The 14,034-nt window shown below is 46.4% G+C and overlaps 1 long non-coding RNA gene across 1 annotated transcript in view; it reads right to left on the minus strand.

Moving 5' to 3' along the window:
- Positions 1 to 8,694, minus strand: part of LOC142930896 (uncharacterized) — a 315,254-nt gene extending 306,560 nt beyond the window's left edge. The window contains exon 1 of the long non-coding RNA XR_012946872.1: positions 8,228 to 8,694. This is a non-coding gene — a long non-coding RNA (uncharacterized LOC142930896). The remainder of the gene's footprint in view (positions 1 to 8,227) is intronic.
- Between the last annotated feature and the right edge of the window lie 5,340 nt (positions 8,695 to 14,034).

Consider the following 14,034-nt stretch of genomic DNA (forward strand, 5'->3'; position numbering starts at 1 on the left):
AGAGTTGCATGGAGAACCATAGAGTTGCATAGACATGGAGTTACATAGACAGCCATAGAGTTACACAGGGAGCCATAGAGTTGCATGGAGAACCATAGAGTTGCATAGACATGGAGTTACATAGACAGCCATAGAGTTGCATAGAGACTCAAGAGACCACAGCACAAGGCCCTCGGCGGCGGCGGCGCTTGCAGGACCTCGCAGGGTGTAGGGGACGTGCAAACTCACCCAGAGCGACACCACAAACCCAACAACAACGGCAACAAATTATTTACAGGCAAACCCACGGCAGTGCTTAACTGCAAAGAGGATAGAGTACTTTAAACAACAACAACAACACAACTCGGATAGAGTGTCCCAAAAAAAGTATAATCCTGTCACAGGCCCGTGTAAACAGATCACGATGCGTGTATGGCGTGGGACGTAATGGGGCTTAGGGAGGAGGCAGGGAGGTGGGTAACATCGCAATTTGCGGCAGCACCGTGCGGGGGCGAACGATGAACTCTGGCGAAGGAAATGGGCCGCGGTGATACGGAGGAAGTGGGGCACAGAGCGAAGGGAAACACACCCCGACCTGCAGGCGCGCTACGACTTTCTCGCTCGCTGGCGCTTCTCTCAATTTCCTGCCATTCGTCCCATCGGCGCCTCCTCTCCTCCGCCTATGCCACGTGTCTCCTCCGTGTGATGTGGAGCGCCTTGAGTCGACGAGCGCAAAGGCACTTTTATCAATCGTGTTCATTAGTATTATTATTATTATTGTGACCAAGGTTTCCATTGCCTTATTTGTATTTATTATTTTGTTTACCGGGTAAGGCCCCCACTGAGCTTTGCGGTTCTTTTTTTATTTCAGAAGCCACCTGGCCACAGATGAGGGCCCGACGAAGGTGGCTTAAAATCACGTGGGAATTTATAGCAGGAAAAAAAAATAATTTTTAGCTCTAAACGCACGTTGACGTTGATGCTCAATTTTGGATGGAAAAAAAAAACCCCTGGATGGCCCGGCAGAGAAATCCACGCGACCACGGTGAGAGAGACGCAAACACTCAAAATATACAGCAGCGGCGGCAGCAGCCGTCAGGGTGGCGATGGAACCCACGACCTCCTGCATACCTGGCGAGGGAGTTAACATCTCACAGCGACAATAGTCGGCATGCTGCCACAGTGGTGTGATGGTTCGCACGCTTGACTTACAGAGGTCGCCGGCTCGTTGCAATCTGCCGGCACTGCTGTGGAAACAGTCGGGCAAAGGTTCTTAAATCCCCTCCCTCCATGTCCACCCGGCAGTATCATCACGGTTAAGTAAATCTGCGGGTTGCATATGGGTGGGGCAAAGTGTGGGTACTCCCACCTCTTCAAATATACATCTTGACTTCAAGATTTCGTGACTGCAGGAATTCATCTGCTTGGGTCTTTCGGTAAAGTGACGTAGATAGGTTCAAAGAAAATAACAAACTATAACTAAAAAAAACTGCAAGAATAACCAAAAACTACTTGTTTGTTAGTTTGTTATTGTCTTTGAACCTTTGTACGTCACTTTACCGAATGAGGCAATAATTTATACTGTTCAAATGTGTCTGACCGCCAGCATGGAAGATGAGGTCGAAACACCTACCCGTAGTGGAGGTGATTTCTGCCAGTAGTGAGCCAAACACTGCAAAGCAAAAGCCTTTTAAGTCGAAGAAACAAACGAATAATAGCAACACATTTCCATCCATTTATCAATTCACTGCTGGACGAAGGAGTCTCAGCATGCCTTGAGGATCGCGGGGGGCTGTTTGACCATACTTCACCACGCCGGTCAGCACGGGTTCACCGCAACCTCGCCAATGGAAATGCACAATCGCGTGGACGTGCCAACAGTCGCGTTCCGCTCAACTTCGTGGGTCTTGAAATCTGTGCACGCCAGGGCAGGGAACTCGCTTGTTTTGGTTACGGAGCTGTTGACGTTGACGGATTTAACCCATTCACGCCACTCGTCTCCATCTCGTGATTGAGTGCCCATATGTTCACACGCAAATTATATTCCGAGTTGCTTTCGTACTTTTACAATTGCATTTCAGAGGACGCCCCATTCGAGAAGCTAAGCGCATGGTCTTCGCTGATACAAAAACTCACCCCGTAATTAATCAATGGGTCGTTGCGCCTTCACACAATTTTGTTTCCGCAAAAACTAAAACTTGAAAATAAACGAGTCTCTCAAAAAAAACCGCTGTTAATATGTCACGGTGTTATTGTTTCCCATTGTGCTCGGATAATTTATGTTCTATTACTTGGTAATTTGTATTTGGACATGCGCATAAGAGCAGACATGTGGTTACTTTCATTGCTTCCGTCAAAGAGTCACCCAAAAATTGCAATTTCTGCGCGCAAAATTTCACCGCTTTGTTTATGATAATAATTAGTTTTAATAGAGCATAATTTCATGCAAATTGCATCTTGAAAAAAACGTAACATTGTGACCTGCACACAAAAAAACATCAAACGTCGCCAGCACTGTACGCCAGATAACTTGAACAAGAATGAAAAAAACCCCGCAAATAAACATCTACAAAATCGAGAACTGGGTGGTACTAATGAGCTGTTCACTGATATGGCGATGGGGCGATATTTCCTATCGTTCCTTTCGCAAAAATATCATTATCGTGATTATTCTATCGCCTTCAAGTTAATTTCTTGTTTCACTTTAAATGCATTTTTCATCTTCGATACAGTCCTTCATGTGCCCACGAAATATTTACGAAATAATGTTTTTGAAATATCGTAATTAGAGTTGTGAACAAATCGCTTTTATTCAATCAAATGCAATCCATTGCAAGATGGGGGGGGGGGGGGGTCTGTGTAATTGACTGCGTCAAAATGATGCAACACCGTCGTTTTCAAAATGCTTTTAATTATTCCTCATGCGACTAACAGCACGTGCATTATAAGCATTACAATGTTTGTAAAGTTGCAACGATGAGCGGAGACTCGTGGCTAGCTTATGATGAGTGAGACGAAAATAAACACCATCGCAATCATTGAAGACTTGGTTCATCAAGGACTAAACACTGAGGTACCCCCCCTGGTGAGACACTGTTTAACCAATACATACTTCACTTGGAATAGAACTTTCTACAAACAAACTGAGGGCACCCCAATGGGCTCCCCCCTATCTCCGGTTATAGCTAACATTTTCACGGAGAAATTTGAGACTGCCACTTTGCGCCCAACCTTATGGAAGAGGTACGTGGATGACACTTTTGTCATCTGGCCACATGGCCGGCCTGCTCTAGACCAATTCTTCGACCACATCAATTCCATACACCCAGCCATCAGATTTACCATGGAAGTCGAAAAAGATGGCAAGCTACCGTTTTTTGATGTCCTAATAAAAAAGAGACCTGATGGTTCAATGAGCCACTCTGTCTACAGGAAAGCTACCCATACGGATGCTTATCTGAAACCAGATTCCCACCACCATCCATCACAGAAGAATAATCTCATCAAGACTCTGTACCATAGAGCCCAATGCATATCCGACCAGGAACACATAGGCAGTGAACTCAAGCACGTACACCAAGCTCTTAAGGCTAATGGTTACTCCGACTATACAATCTGCAACGCTATCACTCAAACCATGAAGAAGGACCCTCTTGAGGAGACTTTCAAAACCATCACTTTACCCTACATTGCGGGGATCACAAAAAATATCTCCAAAATCTTGAATAAACACAAGATCCAGGTCCGTTTCAACACATTACATAAAATCCGTGATCTGGTTCCGTCTGTAAAAGATGTGATTCCGGACATACAGTACCCTGGTGTCTACAAACTAAGTTGCCTCTGTGGTAGTAGTTACATTGGAGAAACCAAACGCCATGTCTCGGACTGCATTCGTGAACACAAAGCAGACCTTAAACACGGTAGGACCAACACCTCGGCCGTGGCAGATCATTGTTATAATTCAGTAGGCTCACATGACATTGACTTTTCCAACACAGAGGTTCTTTGTAAGCCATCTGGCTACCATGAGAGATTCGTTCATGAGGCTATCCACATATACAAGCACAGAGACAATTTCAACCGAGAAGATGGATTCTGGCTTAGCAATCATTGGAAAGATTTGATAAACCATTTCGGGTCTTAATTGATTGTTCACGCTTACAGTGGCATTCAGACAGCATACATTATTTTTTCGTCTCCCCCCTCCTCTTTTCAGAACATAGATGGACTAGTCCTTCTCAATAAACTGCCAAATCGCTGCGCGTGGCGCTGATGGTTTTAATAAATAAATAAATGCCCCGTTTAAATATAAATAAATTAATGCAAACCGACACACCTGATGACGACCGTTTGTGTTATAGTCGAAACGTCGTGAGAATTTTTATTGTTTTATATATATTTTATTATTTTATTGTTTCCCTTCAACGTGACTTTACCGAAAGAGCTAAGAACACAAAAAAAACCACTTAATAAGGCAGAAATGAGAACTATGATTACGAGCTTTATGGGAAAATAATATCTCAATAATCGTCACATTGTACCATAATAATAATGTATATCGCTACAGGCTCGGCACTTGCGAAACGTGGCTTCGATTAAAACTCAAAGGCACAAATGGCGCAGGCAAACATCGCGAACAAATGGGAATATGCTCGTCCACATGAGCGTGTTGGTTCACTTAAATAAATAACTCCTCCCCACCCCATTACGAGCACGCCGACGAACAATGATGATGTGAAAATGGAGAGTGTGCGTGCGCACACGTGATCCTATTTATGAGGTTCGTGAAGGACGCCCCCGGGCAATTGGAGGCAGTCGCCATCCAATAACAACTGAGGACAGAGGAGCGACGCTCATCACAACAACAAGCGGAGCGCCGGGGGGGGGGGGGGGGAGGGAAATTCAGCAAGTTAGCATCGTAAGGGGTACAGCTGGTGGTGCATCTTCCAGTCATCTCAGTCAGCCAACCCATGGCACCTGCTGAGTCTGTCCCGTGACCTGTCAGCGAGCCTTCGACACTTCACGTGGCCTCAAAGTGCACCTGGCCTGGCACAGGCGCCGCGGTGACGTCACTGTCACTTGGTATTGGTGTGTGTTAGTGTGTGTGTGTTAGACGGGCAACTCTGTCATGGACAGTGCTGCGGGGGGAGGGCCAATTCCGATTGGCCTCTCCCCTCATGGCGTCTGTGACCACTACAGTGGCTAAACGGGGGCTCTGGACGTGTGCGAGGGGCTGGTAACCCCTCCACCTTCAATTAATTACCACTAAACCACGAATTAAATATGTAACTGATAAGCTTGTGCCGGAGGTCCCGGGGGGACAGGCGTCTATGACGTCTCCTGGCCAAACTCCAATTGGCGGAGCCAGGAGATTAAATCTTTACCCTCGGGGCTCCTCCAGAAACAACGAAAAGCCACTTCGTGTGGCTACGTGGAATGTTTGAACGCTCACTGCAGAGGAGAGGCTGCCACTCCTCTGTCGGGAGCTGGCCCGGTACCGCCTGGAAAACTGTGGCTTTCAGGAGGTCCATTGGACCGGTTCTGGCTCCTGCCACCATGAGGGGTGGACAGTCCTTTACTCGGGGCAGGAGACTGCCAAACAACAGGGTGTGGCTGTTCTTTTGAACAAACGAATGAAGGGGGCGTGGGAGCGTGGCGGTGAGGTGTGGGAAGCTGTAAACCCCAGGCTACTTTGGGCTCACCTTCCCATCAACCGGAGGTGAGGAGTGGTGGTCGTGGTTACTTAGGCCCCCACCGAAGACGAACATCTGTGGAGGGATGCAGGCAAAGCCGATGTGTCAGATGTCTTCTATGACCTCATGTCACAGGTGCTGGCTAAAGTGGCCCCTCGGGATAGAGTCATCTATTTGGGTGACTTCAATGCCCGAGTTGGTCATGATGCTGGCATCTGGTCAGGAGTGGTTAGAGAACATGGGCCAGATGAGCTCAATAACAACGGTGGGAGGCTGCTAGATTTTTGTGCAGCCTATGGGCTTGTAATTACCAACACGCTGTTCCGGCATCGGCGCATCCACACAACATCATGGATGCATGCTGGGTCCAAGCAAGAACATCTGCTGGACTACATAGTGACGGACCAGCGGATGCGAGCCCTTGTCCTTGACACCAGGACCTACCGTGGAGCTGATCTGCCCTCTGACCATCGACTAGTCATCCGTAAGATGCGCCTGCCATTCTTCCACTTCGGTGGTGGGTGTACACCCAGGCCCCGATTCGAACCTAAAGTGGCCTGGTCTCAGTTATCTGATGAAAGTTGCAAGCGAGAATTTCATCATCGCTTGCGGCTGGGGTTGGCATCGTCCCCCACTCCTCCTGATGTCGAGGGTAAATGAGCGAGGTTTAGGACTGTGACTCATGCAACTGCAATGGCTGCTTTGGGTACGCGGTCCAGACCTCCCCAGATACCCTTGCTGACAGAGGAGGTGTTCAGGATAGTTGAGAAAAAGCGACAGGCCCACTCTCATCGGCTACAGCATCCCACGTCAGAGAATAAGGAGGCTTGCCACAGCCTTCGCTCGGAGGTTCGGAGAGTGGTGAGGCACTGCAAGGATGGGTGGTGGTCTAGGGTTGCTGAGGAGATGGAGTCTGCCTCAGTGGCCCGCGATCACAAATCCCTATTTAACTCCATCAAAAAAGTAACCTGCAGCGCCACACTTATTACCATAATTAGGGGAAAAACGGTGATCCAATCTCCAACCCCCATGAACAGGTTTGCAGATTTGCTGAGCATTTCTGTGAGGTCCTGGGGGAGGGAAAATCCCTCAGCCAGGAAAACATCGTGGCACATATTGGGGATGACCCTGCTGAGGCTGCGGTGCCTCAAATATTGGAAGAAGTCACCCCCTGTGAGTGGCTGGCTGAGGTGCCATCTGTTGAGGAAGTACTGAAGGCAATCCGGAGTCTGAGGCCAGGAAAGGCACCGGGCAGAGATGATCTCCCAAGCGACTTGCTGAGGTAGGGTGGCCTTTGTGCACAGACTGCCCTATATGACATCATAACAACAGTTTGGACCACTGGACAGGTTCCGCAGGATTGGAAAGATGCCCTGGTGGTCCCCCTCTTTAAGAAGGGCGATCGCTCAGACTGTAACAACTACAGGGGCATCTCACTCCTCAGTGTGCCGGGAAAGGTAAAGGCGGTCCTGCACAGATGCCATATTTTCTGTCCGTCTGCTACAGCAGAGGTGTAGGGAATTCCAGCAAGACCTACATCTCTGCTTTATTGACCTGGTCAAGGCCTATGATACCATCAGTAGGCCTGGGCTCTGGGTTGTTCTTCGTGCTTTTGGAGTCCCTGACCCTCTGCTCACGATCATTTAGGACCTTCATGGTGGTGAGCGGACCCGGGTAAAACTACGTGGCTCGGTTTAAGGGATCCAAACACAACAATGAGTTTTTCAATACATCTGCCGATATTATTGTTTTTGCAATCATTGTGCCTCGGTGTGAAAACCCTAACAGCGGCATTTTCGCAACCCACTGCTTGCACTGGCATACAATTTTAGCAAAAATATCGAAATAGCCATCAAAATAATCACCGGCAACCGGATTTTATGCAAGCCGAACAGCTGATGAGACACTAAATGTCGAAAACCGAACCAGGTTTTTTTTCTTTTATTGAACCAACGCTGCTGATAGGGATGCACTCCCATAATGCCGTGCGGTTACAGGGCGAGAAACAAAGATGGGAAAGAGGGGTCATATATTTTGCGCTTAAATCGCCGAGACACTAGCTGACTGATGCCTTCAACGACACCTAACAGCAAGGCACCAGCCTCTTTGATTGGCGTGGCTACCCTTCGCTGGCAACACGCAATACAGACAAACGCAGGTGCGCATTAACATGCACAACAATTTTTCATCCAACCAAAACCCTTGGAAAGTTTCTTCGTCTGCTATCGTTTGGTTGCTGCGGTGGCTAGGAGATGTTAGCTACCTCGCCTGGTCTACAGGAGGTCGTGGGTTCGATCCCGACCCTGACACCTGCAGTATATTTGGAGTTTGCATGTCTCTCTCTCTCTCTCATCATCATCACGGTGGCTAGGAGATGTTAACTACCTCGCCTGGTATACAGGAGGTCGTGGGTTCGATCCCGACCCTGACATCTGCAGTATATTTGGAGTTTGCGTGTTTCTCTCTCTCTCATCATCATCACGGTGGCTATGAGATGTTAACTACCTCGCCTGGTATACAGGTGGTCGTGGGTTCGATCCCGACCCTGACACCTGCTGTATATTTGGAGTTTGCGTGTTTCTCTCTCTCTCATCATCATCACGGTGGCTAGGAGATGTTAACTACCTCGCCTGGTTTACAGGAGGTCGTGGGTTCGATCCCGACCCTGACATCTGCAGTATATTTGGAGTTTGCATGTCTCTCTCTCTCATCATCATCACGGTGGCTAGGAGATGTTAACTACCTCGCCTGGTATACAGGTGGTCGTGGGTTCGATCCCGACCCTGACACCTGCTGTATATTTGGAGTTTGCGTGTTTCTCTCTCTCTCATCATCATCACGGTAGCTAGGAGATGTTAACTACCTCGCCTGGTTTACAGGAGGTCGTGGGTTCGATCCCGACCCTGACACCTGCTGCTGTATATTTGGAGTTTGCGTGTTTCTCTCTCTCTCATCATCACCACGGTGGCTATGAGACGTTAACTACCTCGCCTGGTATACAGGAGGTCGTGGGGTCGATCCCGACCCTGACACCTGCTGCTGTATATTTGGAGTTTGTGTGTCTCTCTCTCTCTCTCTCATCATCACCACGGTGGCTATGAGATGTTAACTACCTCGCCTGGTATACAGGAGGTCGTTGGGTCGATCCCGACCCTGACGCCTGCTGCTGCTGCTGCTGTATAATTGGAGTTTTATGTTTCTGTCTCCCCGTGGTCGCGTGGATTTTTCTCCGGGTCGTCCGGGTGTTCCCTTCACATTAAGAATGAACATCACGCGTTCAGAGCAGTGGCTCTTAACCTGGGGTGCACGCAACCCCTGGAGGCGCGAGATGACCTTTCTTAGAACCAAAGGGGTGAAAGCTGCAGTAAGGGGCCGTCCGTATAACGATGTGTGACGAGGGGGGGGGGGGGGGTGCGGGGGGTGAGAAATGTGACGTCACATCAAAATGTTCAACTTTAAATAAATATAGACAACACTTTCTACTTAATTAAATAGACGTTTTAATAAATGTTTTCTCCTACAACATCAGAGTGCAGCGCCACATTAAATACGCACTACAATGACAATAGTTTAAAGCGATTTGAAGCATGTTTAGTTTTTTTGTGTGTGTGGGGGGGGGGGGGGGCAGAGCTTTGTGACGTCATATTTGAGGGGGGGTCTGACTTTTTTTGACGCCGCGTGACGAGGGTCGGGGTCAAAAATCGTCAAAAATCGCGTGACGTCATTTATGAACGGCCCCTGAAGGTTAAGAACAACTGGTTTAGAGTATTTGGCCACTGCTATACATTTCCACGAAGACAAGCTACTTGGTTGAGATATCATTTGTGGCCACGTCGATTCTGAAAGAGAGCTGTATAGCACCAGTGGGCCTACCTGGTAACATAAAAATAGTACTAAATCGTGAATAGATCGTGTGCATTTTGTCAATGTCCATGTTTCCGATCCGCATGTCGCAGCAGGTAGTAGCCACTGATCAAGAACAATCTTCTGGAGGTGCGTGGTGAACGTGGCTTTTCACTGTCTGGTTTATTGGTGGCCGGTGGTCAAGCCCGAAGACAGAATGGCAGCGAGAGTAGAAAACATGCCCCAGGCGGGCATCAATCACGGAGATGAAGCAAGGAGATCAGCTGGTGTGCGGCAGCTGGATGGGTTGCTGCATCACCGCCGGAACGCCGGGGGTGGAAACGGCTTGGGATTTCCTTCATCCAGCAGTGGATGATGAAGATATCGGGTCACCCGGCAGCCTCACAAAGCAGTGAGATGACTGGTGGATTTCTTGCGCTGGGGCAAAGCGTGTGTATATCCACCTCTTCAAATCCCACCTATAGAGGGCAATGAAATGCGTGCAGTGCATGCCATGGACTTCAAATGAACGGCCGATGGTAAATTAGACCATTATCATCCTTCATTCATAATAAAGGTTTTTGGGTTAGATCGCGTTATTTATAAATGTGTCGTAACCCTCCACCACCCGACACGGCCAATCAGCAAAAAAAAAGTGTCACGTTGACAAAAGACAAATAATTCACTACTTTAGCCCACCGGTGTGTTGAAGAGTGAATCCACAACATTTACAGTTGTGGAGGGTTACGACACATTTATAAATAACGCGATCTAACCCAAAAACCTTTATTATGAATAATATTGGTCGCGAAAGCCTCCTACGTGTTAAATCATCATTCATGGTAATCCACTGCTGGGCGAAGACCAGACACATTGTAAACGTAGGCATGAATTTGAAATCCCGTCGCGGATTGCCCACAGGAATTGGTTTACGTGTAAGCACATCGTCATTATCATTGCCATCCTCATCGCCATGATCATATCATCATCGTGATCAACGGCTTCATCACCATAGTTATAGTCGTCACCATTTTCATTATCGTCACCATGCTCTTCTTAATCAGTGTCGTTATATTCATCATGCTGATCATCATCATCATCGATGGCATCATCATCATCGTCATCATTGTTATCATCGCAATAAAAATTATCATCATCACAGCAGGATTATACCCAATCCCATGTGCAATATGGCGACTGCTACAAAGTGTTCTTGGTCTGCAAATGTTATCAGAATGTGGGCATTCCCGGTAACAATTGTCATTACTCATCATCCAGAGTGGAGTTCTGTGGCATCGCATTAATCAGTAAAAACCTGTTAACCAGCGACGTGTGCATGAGTGTGTATATATATATACCACTGCTCATCTGCCAAAGGGAATCGCATATATAAGCAGAAGTTTGTTCCGTCTCTCAACATAAATAAATAAAACTGTATTTCAGTCCATCAGTTTTCCAGTCGAACCATATGAATCAGAATATGTTTAAGCAAGAAAACTTTTGGACAGGTTTCAATATCCTGGGTCTCATCAGCAGCCAGGCATCATGTTCAAATTCTGATGTATTATCGGACGTTATTGGCAAGAACATTCCATAACTATGGGCACAATTTAACGAATAAAATGTACTACCACACACAAACGCCTTAGGTGTTGTCTTGTAGTAATATGGATAAATTTACATACATTATAAGCTAAACTCTGCCCTGTGTCTCCACATATAAGTAGAATTGTTTGAGTCCATCAGCTTTGCAGACCAATATTATCAGGACAAAATATGTTTCCGGCGAAATTAACTCTCAATGGGGTGTTTTCAACCCTCTGGGCAGTGCCGAATTATTCTAGTAGCAAAAGTAGCTACTACAAATGTAGTAGCTACAAATGTAGTAGCTACAGGCCCCGCACTTTCAAGGACCCCGCGCTAAATGCCTTCAAGCTATAAATTCCGGTTCAGTGATTCTGCACTTGCTCTATTACTATAGTACTATACTGCCTTGAACTTTTATGAACGACTGGATACTGAAGTCACGTAAGCTTCAAATCAAGATTGAACGACTGGGTGTTTAAGGTTAGCGATGTGTCGTATTGTCTGGCTGTATAGCAAATGAAAAAATACAATTACATTACTATGCAAGTAAAAAATGTGTTTTAATATGTATGTGTTTTTAAATATATAGGGCCCCTTTATAAGTAACATATGCTACAGGCCCCGCACTAGCTTAATCCGGCACTGCCTCTGGGTCTTATCAGGCTCATTGAACAAACGGTGCTGTGGATGACCAGATGTTGCCGGCAAGACGAAGGGGCTCTCTCTCTCTCTCGTTGTCTCGTCGAGGCCCCATTACCTCTCCAAAAGCAATCGCAACATTCGATTGCGGAGTTGACCCCAGCCAATCACTTGTCTTGCTGAACTCGGCCACGACAAATGTCACAGACCGCAACGCTTTTAATGCGGGCACACAGAAAACACGCGGGCCAACGCAGAGGAACTATGTTCATATGCTTAGCTCTTTCGGTAAAGTCACGTTGAAGGGAAACAATAAAATAATAAAATACATATAAAACAATAAAATTCGTAAGTAGAGGAACTACTACTTACGAGCGTTAGTTTATACTCTCCGAATACGGCTGAAGCACTTTCTTGACAAACTGCCCACTCGGTCGTACATGTTATGTATATCGTTTATTGTTAAATTTGAATCACAGTTACCGTGATCACTGTTACATTTTGATTTAAAGCTTTCGTGACTGCAGGGATTCATATTCTTGGTTCTTTCGGTAAAGTCACGTTGAAGGGAAACAATAAAATAATAAAATATATATAAAACAATAAAATTCGTAAGTAGAGGAACTACTACTTACGAGCGTTAGTTTATACTCTCCGAATACGGCTGAAGCACTTTCTTGACAAACTGCCCACTCGGTCGTACATGTTATGTATATCGTTTATTGTTAAATTTGAATCACAGTTACCGTGATCACTGTTACATTTTGATTTAAAGCTTTCGTGACTGCAGGGATTCATATTCTTGGTTCTTTCGGTAAAGTCACGTAGGAGGGAAACAATAAAATAATAAAAATATAAAACAATAAAATTCTCACGACGTTTCGACTGCAACACAAGCAATCATAATCAGGTGTGAAAACCACAGCAAGAAACCACTGTTAAATAGTTTTAATGGCTGTATTTTGGTGATTTTGAAAACATTTTAGGTTTAGCCATGTTTGTTTGTTGTAGTACAGAGTTAGCCTAAAAACTTTAATCTGCATTGTCTTATGGTTGTTATTGTTTGACTTGCATCCCACTGGGATTTTTTGCACACATAATTGATATACGATGCTTTTTCTGGAAGACTTTGCTGTTTTTTCCAGGTTTTTTCTGTTGCGGGTAGTCACTTTGAGATGTTTTCTTGTTCATTTTTTTGTTGCGGTTGCGGTTGCACCCGTATCAAGAGCCGCATGGCTCACAGGGTTATCTCCATATATATAAAAGTTGTGATTATGTGTGTCTGTTCAAAATGTTTAGCGTACTTCCCGACATGCAACAAACTTGAAATTTGCCATGTGGGTACTTTCCAGACTGTACACCATGCAAAAAATATAAAAATACACTTTCGTTTTTTTTTTTGGGGGGGGGGAGCTCAATAATGCATAGATTTTGTGCACGGAAAGTGAGCTGTGACGTCAACTCTGTCACGTGACCCGTGCATGTGGAAGCGTAACGCATTGTAGTGTAGCGGTTAGCGCTACGCCGCGCTACGAACCCGGCCACCCGAGTTCGATTCCCGCTCACGACCACCACCGGTGACGATTATTTCAACCGCTCCTGGGCCTCCCCTAGGTCGACTCAGCCTCAAACAAGTAACTGCTGTGGTGTGTGAACATCGCCACTGGGGAGACAAAGGCGGCCGGGCGTGGTGGATCCAAGTCCGGGTAGTACAGCTAGTACCTAATAAATGACAGTGAAATGAAAATGAAAACTCGCTGCGTAGCCGTGTTTGTTTGCGTGCACATCATTAAAATGCCTACGTTTGGCTGTCCGGCAGGTACGCGTTTCATGAATACTGAATGTAATGGCTTTCATACTTTTGTCAATCCACTGCTGTATGAAGACCCTACCCCCATATCGTATTGGCTATGGGAGTTGTTTGACCACCAGTAGTTCATGATGCTAGCTATCGCGGGTTTGTGATGGCACGGAGGGCAGGATCGGTTGAGATATCATTCGCCGCTGATATTGGCTGTGGTCGGTAATACCTACTCAGGTTATCTCCCTGTATGTAAGGTGAACTTATTTCGCACCACCGTAGTAGCCAACCGTGCGAATCGGAGGTGCGGGGGAGGGACAATAAACTAAACACAAAAAGCAGTTCTAAAGAAAATGATTTTCAATTTGTGTGCTGCTGCAGAGCAGTACACTGATTGCAAACTGATCTCTATTCAATCAGTATACTACAGTTTTCAATCAGTGTACTGCTTGTAGAGCACTAACACTGATTGAAACCACTGACGCCACC

This window comes from Petromyzon marinus, chromosome 44, assembly GCF_048934315.1.
Source record: "Petromyzon marinus isolate PM22_M1 ecotype Great Lakes invasive population chromosome 44, UKy_Petmar_22M1.pri1.0, whole genome shotgun sequence".
NCBI lineage: Eukaryota > Metazoa > Chordata > Hyperoartia > Petromyzontiformes > Petromyzontidae > Petromyzon > Petromyzon marinus.